At 35.9% G+C, this 12,382-nt stretch overlaps 1 non-coding gene across 1 annotated transcript; it reads right to left on the bottom strand.

The window, feature by feature from the left end:
- Positions 1-4,412: 4,412 nt before the first annotated feature.
- LOC131169973 (small nucleolar RNA R71) lies at positions 4,413-4,519 on the bottom strand. Its single transcript, XR_009140916.1, has one exon. It is a non-coding gene; the product is annotated as a small nucleolar RNA R71 (small nucleolar RNA).
- Between the last annotated feature and the right edge of the window lie 7,863 nt (positions 4,520-12,382).

The following is a 12,382-nucleotide window of genomic DNA, read 5'->3' as shown; positions in this document are numbered from 1 at the left end:
CCAATGGATGGTGGCTCGCCGGAGAATGAAGAAAAGGATAGAGGGAGTGTGGAGGAAGAGAGAGAAAAGGTGGTGGTGGTGGGGGTTCCTCCTGATTTTTATTATTATTTTTTTGTTTATTCGAAATGACTTGCAGTGACAGTGGATTCCACTATCACACGCCAAGTCCCATCCCATATATATTTTTTCTCTTTTTTTTAATTAAATTATATTTATAATATATAATAATAATATATAAAAAAAAATAATTTTTGGGTATAATTTAATAGGTTCAAAATTCTTTTCAATTGGGTTCTAAATACAAATTTGTGTATTATTAGATAACAAAGAAAATAATAATAATAAATATAGTAATAATAATTATTATAATATTTATAAATTTAATAACAATTTAATCAAACTATATTATGATAATTGATTTAATATTAATGTATAAAACTAACCATTTCAATTAAAATTGGACTATTTAATAATTATAAATTAGGTAGATACTATTAAATTAATATTTTAATACCATATAAAAATATAAAATTTGTATTTTAAAATTCAGATAATTACACAATGTTTCTAAAATAATGAATTAAATGCATCTTCTTCTGCTTACTTGGTTGACTCTATTGATATGTGGCATGCTAGATTGGGACATGTTACTATTTCTTATATTAAAAAGATGCCATATCTTGGTTTAATTTCTAATACTAGTAATATATGTTTAAAAAAATGTGAAATATATGTAGATTCTAAATTAACTAAGAAATCTTGCCCTTCTATAGAAAGAGAATCTGAACTACTTAATTTAATTCATACTGACCCAAGAGTTTTAAAACGAACAATGACTAGAGGTGATAAGAAATATTATGTGATCTTTATTGATGATTTTTCTAGATATACTAAGTTATAATTGGTTAGAAATAAAGATAAGGCTTTTGACATGTTTCTTTTATATAAAGTTGAAGTAGAAAATCAATTAAATAGGAAGATTAAAAGGGTTAGATCATATAGAGGTGGTGAATAAATTTTGTTTAATGACTTTGGTGAAAAAGAAGGAACAATTCATAAAATTACTCTGCCGTGGTCACCTGAATCTAATAGAGTAGCATAAAGGAAAAATAGAACTTTAAAAGAAATGATCAAATGTCTTACTAGTTATTTCTTCTGCACCTAATAATCTTTAGGGAGAAGCATTATTATCTGCTTGTCATTTTCAAATGGAATTCTCTATAAGAAAATTGGTAAAACACCACATGAACTATGGAAAGGCTATGCACCTAACCTAAAATATTTGGAAGTTTAGGAGTGTCATGCTAAGGTAATGCTTCTTGACCATAAAAAAAAAAAAGAAAAAGAAAAATAGGTTCTAAAACATCTGATTGCATTTTTGTTAGTTATGCAAAGCATAGTACTGCTTATAGATTTCTTGTTTTGAAAAGTGATGTATTTGATTATAATACCATAATTGAGACAAAAAAAAAAATGTTGAGTTCTTTGAACATATTTTTCCTTTAAGATCTGAAATTATTTCTCATGCACATGTACAAAATGTTTTTGAAAATCTTTCTGAAGATTTGAGAAAAAGCAAAAGATAAAGGAAAGAGCTTCCTTTGGAATGATTTTTACACATATCTTGTTGAAAATGACACTTTAACTTATTCTGATGTTATTGCTTCTTCTTATGCTTATTTTTGGAAAGAAGCAATTAAAACTGAAATTGATTCCATTACCCAAAATAATATTTGGATTTTGGTAGACTTACCTTTAGAAGCAAAACCTATTAGTGGCAAATGGATTTTTAAAAAGAAATATAACCCTGATGGATCTATTGATAAATATAAAGCAAGATTGGTTGTAAAAGGTTTTGCTAAAAAACAAGACGTTAACTATTTGATGCTTTTGCTCCTGTGGCTAGGATTTCTTCTATTCGAGTTTTATTTGCTTTAGCATCAATAGATAGACTTTTTATTCACCAAATGGATGTGAAAACAACCTTTTTAAATGGTGATTTGGAAGAAAAAAAAATTTATATGGCATAGGCTAAGGGTTGTGTTGTTTCTGGTCAAGAAAACAAAGTTGGTGATGCATACATTTTGCATAGTCATTTAGGTCTAATTTTATAACCATTTTTATTTGATTATTAGCCATTTTTAGCTAATTTCATTAGTTAATTAGTTAGTTTTTCATAGTTGTCAATTTTGCATTAATTTGTAATTTTTACTTTGTTTTGTAGGAAAAATGGTGTTTTTGAAGGACTGAAGAGAATTTTGCCATTGAGGAGTGTCTTTTACAGCCAAAGATGTCAAAAATAGGTTTTCAAGCTGAATTATGCATTGACCAAACTGTGCATAACTTGTCGCATAAGCTATGCAGATCTGCATAAGGAGAAAGATCACTGTTCCAGAACCAGCCGAAATATGCATAAGGAGACTGCATAGCTTATGCACATTCTCACCTCCCTTATGCACATTCACGAATTTGTGCATAACCTATGCACCAAGTCATGCAGCTTCGCATAAGTGATCCAGAACCAGTTTAAATCGCATAAGGGATCGTGATAACTTATGCAGTCCACTTATGCAGTCCCATAAAGAGTTCATTAATGAGCTGGCAGAAGATTCCCTTAATGTATTCCTCCTAGAACATACTATTTTAGGGCTCCATGTCAGAAAAATGCTATAAATAGTCCCATTTTCTCATTTTAGAAAAAAAGGAAAAAGGAGCAAAGGAAGAAAGGAGGAGGCTAAGCAGAATTTGAGGAGTCATTTCACCTTCCACACCATTTTCAACTAAGATTTGCAGATTTCTTTCTTTCTTTACACTTTTCTACATTTCTAGTGTTTAATTACTTACTTCTTAGCTTAGATTAAAGCTTTATTTCCATTTAAACTCATCATATCTTGTAAGCATTATGGATAGTGAGTAGTTTACTTTTGATTCTGGAGTAAGGGTTGTAATATTTGAGATATTTTGAGGATTTTGATTGGGTAATCCATATTTTGTGGTCTTAATGAGTTTTATTCATTTCTTGTATGCTTAATGACATGCTTAATGTAGGATCCCATTGAGTAATGTTCTTAATCCATGGTTGAAGCACTGAAGGGAGAAGGCCTTGTGATAGATAATCAGGAAATTGGACTTAATTAACTTAGACCTAGAAATAGGCTAAGGATTAAGAGGATTCATAGATTAATTAAAGAACTTAATGGGTCTTAATTAATTCTAACTCCACGAAAGTAGGATTAGTTTGATTAAGGCACTCTTTGTCTCACTCGAAAGGGAATTCAAAGGATTTAAGAATTAATCTCCTTAAAACCCATTAGTTTCACAAGATTGGATAACCAATTTAAAATCCTAAAATAGCTCGAATATGAAATCCCGAACTCCTAATCGCTTTTACAATTGTTAATTTCTAATCGAATTTAATCATTTGCCAATTTAAATATTGCCATATTTGAACTTGCTTATTTCTATTTGATGCAATTTTAGTTTAATTAATACATTGTTGAATAGAATATTAATTTTGCACAATTAGATTTCACACTCCATTACCCATTAATTCATCATTTTAATCTCATAAATACTTCAATTTAGTCAACTTTTATATCGAAAATTCAATCATTAACACAACTCCTCGTGGGATCGATATTTTTCTATACTACTTGTACGACCCGTGCACTTGCGGTTGGGACGCATCAAGTTTTTGGCGCCGTTGCAGTGGAGTTGTTTGTTTAAGATTGAATTCTTGATCATTTTAGTTGTTTTTAGTTTTATCTTTGTTATCTTTTCATTTTGTGTTTGTTTGTTCTTTTCGTACTTTAATCTTTTATGAGAAGAGCTAGAAGCTCAAGTGACACAACCTTACTGCTCAACTCAAATTGAGAAATTTTGTAAGGCCAACAAGAAAGAAACCAGAAAAGGAAGGAAGCCTTGAGAGAAACTGAATTAGAAGCAGATATGGTGATGAAAGAATTAGAATTGGTGTTGGTAATGCCGAAATGGTCAAAACAATGAAAATGAAGTCCAAGGGGAAGAAGTTGTTAATGCAAACGTGCCTAGGGGAAGTATGATGGATCATGCTTTTCCTCGTTTTGATGACTTGAGAGAGAGCATAGCAAGACCAAGGATTGATGCAAACAGCTACAAGATGGATTTTGGAGTTCTTCAAATGATTCAAAACTCTCAATTTGGAGGACATCCTTCTGAAAATCCACACACACACCTGAAGAAGTTTGCTATGATTTGCGACATGCAAAAACAACTGGAGTGTCGATGATGCAGCAAGATTGAAGCTATTCCCATTCTCTTTGAAAGATAGAGCATTGGATTGGCTTGATTCTTTACCTCACAACTCCATTACAAATTGGGAGCAACTAACTGATGCATTTCTTGCACAATATTTTCCACCTGGAAAAACTCAAGAGCTGAGGAATCAAATGACATCTTTCAGACCAAGAGAAGATGAAACTCTCTATGAATCATGGATGAGATGGAAGGAATTGGAAAGATTATGCCCACATCATGCCATTCCAAAATGGATGATAAATCAGAATTTCTACACAAATGTCACTCCTGCAATCAGAGGAATTATTGATGCTCAAACAGGAGGAGAATTTATTATAAAGCATGAAGATGAAGCTTATGAGTTATTAGAGAAAATTGCAAAGAATACTCATCTTTGGAGTAGTCCAAGAGGACCACTCAACTCGTAAAAGGCAAGTCTGGAATGTATGATCTTGATCCATTCAACATGATTAATGCAAAGTTTGATGCACTTACAAATGTCCTTGCTAAGAAGATGGAAGATTTGAGTATGTTGGTTAGTTCAACATCATCACCGGAAGTTCACAACAAGTGGCTTATGCAGAGGAAACTACCACCGTGGAGTAGATTATGGAGAACAAGCGGCATATGTTGGTAATTATGGAAACAAGCAAATGGGGAATCCTTATTCTCAAACTTACAATCCAAATTGGAGGAATCATCCCAACTTTTCATGGGGCAATCAGCAAAATCAAGTTCAAAATCAGAATTTTCAACCACAACAAAGAAAGTCAAGTTCCATATCAGCAAAATAGACAACCAAAGCCTAATTAACAGCAAAAAAATATGAACCATACACCACAACAGCAAGAACGAAATTCCACCACTGAAGCGAAATTGCAACAGATTCATGCAAACCAAAACAAGCATGATGAGGAGAGGAGAGAGGTGAAAGCAAGGTGGAACAAATGCAAACACACAACATGTATCGGAAAACCAGTTGCACAACAAGCATTTTCCTCAAGTGCCAAATCTTTTGGAAAGCTTCCAAGTCAACCAGAAAATCCAAGAGAGCATTGTCAAGCTATTACTTTAAGAAGTGGTAAAGTTATAAATGATGAGAAGAGTGAAAACAGTGAGAAGAGAGAAAATGAAAAAGGAACGATGAGAGTGAAAACAAGAGAGTAAGGAGAAATTTGAAGAAAAGAAGAGAAGTATATACCTCCTGAGCCCTACAAGCCACAACTTCCCTTTCCACAAAGATTTCACAAAGCCAAGCTTGATAGGCAATTTGGGAAGTTCTTAGAGGTTTTGAAGAAACTTTACATAAATGTGCCTTTTGTTGATGCTCTTTCACAAATGCCCTCTTATGCAAAATTCTTGAAAGAAATTCTCTCAAATAAGAGAAAACTTGAAGATGATGAAACTGTAGCTTTGACAGAAGAATGTAGTGCTATCCTCCAGAGGAAACTTCCTCCAAAGCTTAAGGATCCAGGGAGTTTTTCAATTCCATGCCACATTGGAGAGTCTTGTTCTACAAAAGCTCTATGTGATTTAAGGGCCAGCGTTAGCCTTATGCCCCTTTCTATCTATGAAAAGCTCAACATGGGAGATCTAAAGCCAACCCACATTTCTCTTGATTGACGAACAATCAAGTATCATGAAGGGATTTTGGAGATTGTGAGCCTGAAGGTTGGAAAGTTCTATATACCGTTGACTTTGTCATCTTGGACATGGAGGAAGATTCTAATATTCCAATTATATTGGGGAGACCCTTTCTAGCTACAGCGGGAGCATTGATTGATGTGAAAGGAGAAAAGCTTACTCTTAGAGTTGGTGAAGAGCAGTTAATTTTCAATATCAATAACACTATGAAAAAGCACCATTCTGAAGCTGATACTTGCTTGAGAGTTGATATTATTGATGAGCTGGTTAAAGAACACTTGAAAAAAATATCCGTAAGATCCACTTGAAAATTGTTTGGTTCATGGAGGAGGCATAGACTATGACAACCCTCATGTAGCTGCATAAACTCAACACTTAGAGGAAGTCCACCATTCATTTCTCGCTCCAGCTTTTCAACTCACACAAAAGGAAAAAGCTGAATTTAAGCAATCATCATTCAAGGAAGAAGATGCACCTAAGGTAGAACTTAAGCAACTTCCTTCTCATTTCGGTATGAATTTCTTGGCACTAATAACACTTATCCAGAATTGTAAATGCAAATTTGAGTACTTTAGAGGTGATAAGCTGTTAAGAGTGTTGAGAAAATTTAGGAAAGTTTTGGGATACACCATAGATGACATTAAGGAATAAGCCCACACTTTTGCATGCATAGAATCAGTTTGGAAGAAAATTGTAAACCATCTATTGAACATCAAAGGAGGTTGAACCCAAATATGAAAGAAGTTGTTAAAAGGAAATTTTGAAGTTGCTTGATGCAGGATCATATATCCCATCTCGCAAGATTTGGGTGAGCCAGACATGTTGTCCCAAAAAGGGTGGAATGACAAAGTGGTCAAAAATGAAAATAATGAATTAATTCCCACTAGAACGGTGACTAGTTGGCGAATGTGCATAGATTACGAGAAAATTAAATGTTGCCACTAGAAAAGATCATTTTCCACTTCCCTTCATTGATCAAATGTTGGAAAGACTAGCTAGGCATTCTTACTTTTGCTATTTAGATGGATATTCGTGTTTTTTCAAATCCCTATCCATCCTAATGATCAAGAGAAAACCACTTTTACTTGTCCATATGGAACCTTTGCTTATAGAAGGATGCCATTTGGGTTGTGTAATGCACCACCACTTTTCAGAGGTGCATGATGGCAATCTTCTCGATTTCATTGAAGACATAATGGAGGTTTTTATGGACGATTTTTCTGTTTATGGATCTTCTTTTGATATATGCTTGGCTAACCTTTCTAAAATTTTGCGCGATGTGCGAATCGACCTTGTGTTAAAATGGGAAAAGTGTCATTTCATGGTTCTGCAAGGGATAGTGCTTGGACATTTGGTGTCTAACAGAGGAATAGAGATTGATAAAGCCAAAGTTGAAGTGATAGAGAAGATGGCTCCTCCTACCAATGTCAAGGGAATTCAAGTTTCCTAGGACACGCGGGTTCTCTGACGCTTTATCAAGGATTTTTCTAAAATAGCTAAACCTTTGTCTAATTTGTTAAGTAATGACACACCATTTGAATTTGACCAAGAGTGTTTGGATGCCTTTTGCAGGTTGAAGCAAGCTCTCATCACTGCACCAATCATGCAACCACCTGATTGGAGCCTACCTTTTGAAATTATGTGTGATGCTAGCAACTATGCAATTGGGGCTGTTCTTGGTCAAAGAAAGGACAAAAAGGCTTATGCTATTTATTATGCTAGTAGAACACTGGATGAGGCTCAAACAAATTATGCAACAACTGAAAAGGAATTTTTGGCAATTGTCTTTGCATTGGAAAAGTTCAGACCTTACATTATTGACTCAAAGGTGGTTATATTTTCAGATCATGCAGCCATCAGGTATTTGCTCCGTAAAAAGGAGGCCAAACCAAGGCTCATTAGGTGGATTCTGATGCTACAAGAGTTTGATTTGGAGATTAGAGATAAGAAGGGAGCTGAAAATGTAGTTGCTGATAATCTTAGTAGGTTGAAATTGGATGGTGAAGAATTGGATGAAATCCCTATTGATGAGTTTTTCTTGGATGAACAACTTTTCTCTCTTGTTGCTAAACTACCTTGGTATGCAGACTTTGTGAATTATCTATCTTGTGGAATATTACCTCTAGGTATGACATGGCAACAAAAGAAAAAGTTCTTGCATGAAGTGAAGTTTTATAGATGGGATGATCCTTTACTCTTTAGGAGATGTTGTGATGGTCTAATTAGAAGATGTATTCCTGAAGAGGAAATCCAGAGTATTTTGCATCATTGCCATGCTTCTGATTATGGAGGACATTTTGGCATCTCTAAGACAATAGTAAAATTTTGCAAGCTGGTTTCTTTTGGCCAAATTTTTAAGGATGTGAGGAAATTTGTGTTGGATTGTGATAAATGTCAAAGGAGTGGAAATTTGTCAAAAGAGATCAAATGCCCTAAATAATATTCTTGAAGTGGAATTATTTGATGTTTGGGGAATAGATTTTATGGGGCCATTCCTCCTTCATATGGTAATAGATACATCTTAGTTGGGGTTGACTATGTGTCAAAGTGGGTGGAAGCTATTGCAACTCCAACTAATGATGCTAGAGTGGTAGTAAAATTTTTGAAAAAATTTGTCTTGAGCAGATTTGGAGCTCCTAGGGCTATAATTAGTGATGGGGGTTCCCATTTTTGTAATAAGCAATTTGAGAGCTTAATGAGGAAGTATGGTGTAGTGCACAAGATAGCTACCCCATACCATCCTCAAACTTCAGGACAAGTTGAAATTTCTAACAGAGAGCTCAAGCATATTTTGGAGAAAACAGTGAACAATTCTAGGAAAGATTGGTCTATCAAACTAGATGATGCTTTATGGGCATATAGGACTCCATACAAAACCCCTATAGTAACTACTCCCATTAGGTTCTAGTATGGTAAGTCTTTTCATTTACAATGGAGCTAGAACATAGAGCATATTGGGCCATTCAGACCTTGAATTTTGATCTTAAGCAAGCTGGTGAGAAAAGGTTGTTACAACTTAATGAGCTTGAGGAATTGAGGATGGATGCCTATGAAAGTGCCCGTATTTACAAAGAAAGAACTAAAGTTTGGCATGATAAGCATCTGAGGAAAAAGGAATTCAAAGAAGGTGATTCAGTTTTGTTGTTCAACTCAAGATTGAAATTATTCCCTGGAAAACTCAAGTCAAGGTGGACTGGTCCATATAGAGTTTCTAAGGTTTTCCCTTATGGAGCAATAGAAATTTGGAGTGAAAAATCTGGGAATTTTAAGGTCAATGGGCATAGATTGAAGCATTACATAACTGGAGACCCAATACTAGGAGCAAGCTGTTACAAGCTCTCCAATCCCTCACCTCTTTTCAGTGAAATTCATGAAAAGTCCAGCTAAGGACTATAAATTAGCCCTCTTGGGAGGCATCCCAAGTCCTTTTATTTTGCTTTTGTTGATTTACTTTCATTTTCATTAATTTTGTTTTTATCTTAAATCTCCCCAAATTCAATTTTTGGCATTGTTAAATTTTGTCTCTTGTAGATGTAATTCAATGAAGAAGGGCTGGTGAACTATTGGGGAAGTAATTCTTAACTTGACAAATTTAGTCCTTCAAAAGAACTGATAAGCTTTTGCTGCATAATCTGTGCAGGAGCTGCAATCTAGTTCATGCAGAGGAAATGTACATTCTGCAGCAAAAAGGGGTGTCTGCAGCAAAATGGTTCATGTTTTGATGAAGTTGGATGTATATCAATGGAGAAAGGTTGGTGAACTGCTGAAATTGCTATCTGGTTTATGCAGAGCAGAACAATAAAATCTGCAGCAGATTACATGTGTTTTTGGTGAGGTTGGGTGGGTAATTTTCTAATATTTGTGCTTATAATGATATTATGGTGGTAAGTGAGTCATTTTTGCAGTCTTGAGCTTCTTTGGGTTATAGGATACAAGGTAGAAATGCTGCATTTTCTTGGCAAATCTTGGAGAGTTCATTTCTCATTTGTGGTTAGATGCAACTTCATGCAAATTTTATGGAGTTTTATGTGCCAAATGTTGATTTGCAGAATTTGAGTCAAAATGGCATAGCTCTCAAAGGTCTTTTATGTAGGATCCATTTTTACATGCTCGTGTGATGCACTTTTGATGAACTTTGAATATATTGATGTGTTTTTGATGAAAATTTCTCATGGTTTGTGCTTCATAGAATTATATTTCATCATTCCAGGGTATCTTTCACACTTGCAATCCATGTTCTATTGCAATCTTAATTTTGTTGAATTTGTGCATAAGCAACTGCATAGCTTATGCAATCCTGCATGACCAAAATTCTTGTCATTTTTCACCTTTATTGCAAGTGCATAAGGAGAGTGCATAGCTTATGCAACCCTGCATAACCTCATTTTGTCAAATTTCATATCTGTCAAAACTTGCATAAGGTGAGTGCATGACTTATGCACAATTGCATAACTTCAAATCCTTCATTTTCTCTCTCTGCCGAAGTTTGCATAAGGAAGGTGCATAAGCTATGCACTTCTGCATAACCAAAAATCCAAAGCTCCAATTCTGCCGAAGGTTGCATAAGCAGAGTGCATAACCTATGCACTCCTGCATAACCAAAAACCCAGAAAAATCATTCTTGCCGAGGGGTGCATAAGGAAGGTGCATAAGTTATGCACCTCTGCATAACCAAGATCTCCAAAAATCAATTCAGCTGAAGAGTGCATAAGCAGAGTGCATAACCTATGCACTCCTGCATAACCAGAAAACAGAAAATCCCAAAAGTTGCCGAGACTGCATAAGCGAGTGCATAGCCTATGCACTACGCATAACCAAAATTCTGAATTTCAAAACCTACGCGAGTGCATAAGCGAGTGCATAGCTTATGCACTTCGCATGACCACCAACCAAAATTCAAAAAATTGCGCGAGTACATAAGCAGAGTGCATAGCTTATGCACATCTGCATGACCCAAGTTTCTGAAAAACAATTCTTGCCGAGAGATGCATAAGGGGAGTGCATAACTTATGCACTCCCGCATGACTTCGCTCCTCACCATTTCAGGGTCACCGAAACATGCATAAGGACAGTGCATAACCTATGCACTTGTGCATAAGCACTTCTCTGAAAATTAAATCCTTTTGAAACATGTACAAAAGAGTGCACAGGTTATGCATAAATCATTTTCCCCTTATGCAGTCTCCTCAAACCCGATTCACATTCATTTTCGAAAAAAATTCCCACCACCTCCACTTCCCAACTCTTCACCCCCACGACCGCCCTTCATCCTCCATTTCTTCCGGCATTCTCGCCGTCTCTCTCCCATCTTCTCCAGCGCTCTAATCACAAAAACCCTAAATCCCCCTACATTTCCATCTCTTCTCCAATCGACCATGGATTCCCCTCCACATTCCCGCCCCGCCTCTCCTCTTGAAGTCACTCCATTGTCTTCGATACATCCCCCTTCCAATCCTCCACCACAAACGACACCACCACCACCTCCATCAACCACATACAAACGAAAAATCCGATCCAAATCCGTGCGACCCATGCCCTCTGCTCCTCCTCTGTCCAAACGCAAAGACCCACCCACCCCATTTTCGGAACCACCTCCTAAAAAGCCAAAAGCTCCAGCCTCTACACCTTCTTCCAGCAAAAGGACAGTTTCAGCAACCCCATTTGTATCAAAGCTACCCTGGCCTCTCCCTGATACAATTCAAAAAGCTGCTTTCAAAAGACTCAAAGATAGAAGGGTACAACCTACTAGGTATATATCCGCTGATGCTCTACAATCTCTGGGTTTATTTGATAATGTAGTTGCATTTCTTGACGGTATGGGTTGGACAGAATTTGTGCATAAGCAAGAGGTAGTTTATCCAATTCTAGTTTTGGAGTTTATTTCTTCATTCTCTGCTACCCTCAACTTGCATGATGTAGACCATAAGCCAATTATGACATTTAGATGCTTGGGGCAAAATAGAGAGCTGTCATTGGATCAATTTCATAGCATTTTTGGTTTTGCAATTGATGGGTTCTTTAGAGTACCACATACTGGAGTAGAGGTAGCCAATAAGGGCATCCGAATCTGCCCAATTTTGGACAATCATAACCAACCAACCCCACACCTTCTCTGCTGGTAGGTCCAAAACATCCCAAATCCTTGACCCTGCACTTAGGTTTATTCATAGGTTGATGGCTAGCACCATATTGGGCAGAGTGACTAGTTCTGTGCTGTGGGCAAATCTGAACTTTTATGTTATGGTGTGCATTTCACAAAGTTAAGGTGTCTCGTGTTACTTCTTTTGCGAACATGTGTGCATATTGCCACCAAATCCATTGGTGACATTGTTTTGGGTGGACTCATCACCGTCATAGCCAAGCATTTTGGCTTTAATCTGCAGAGCACTCAATCCCAAAGACTTGAGGACACTTCCTATTTTGATCGCACACTTAACCAAAGCAGGTTCCATTTATCATATTT

This window comes from Hevea brasiliensis, chromosome 10 (genome assembly GCF_030052815.1).
Source record: "Hevea brasiliensis isolate MT/VB/25A 57/8 chromosome 10, ASM3005281v1, whole genome shotgun sequence".
In the NCBI taxonomy this organism is placed as follows: Eukaryota; Viridiplantae; Streptophyta; class Magnoliopsida; order Malpighiales; family Euphorbiaceae; genus Hevea; species Hevea brasiliensis.
This window is presented reverse-complemented; position numbering and strand designations above follow the sequence as displayed.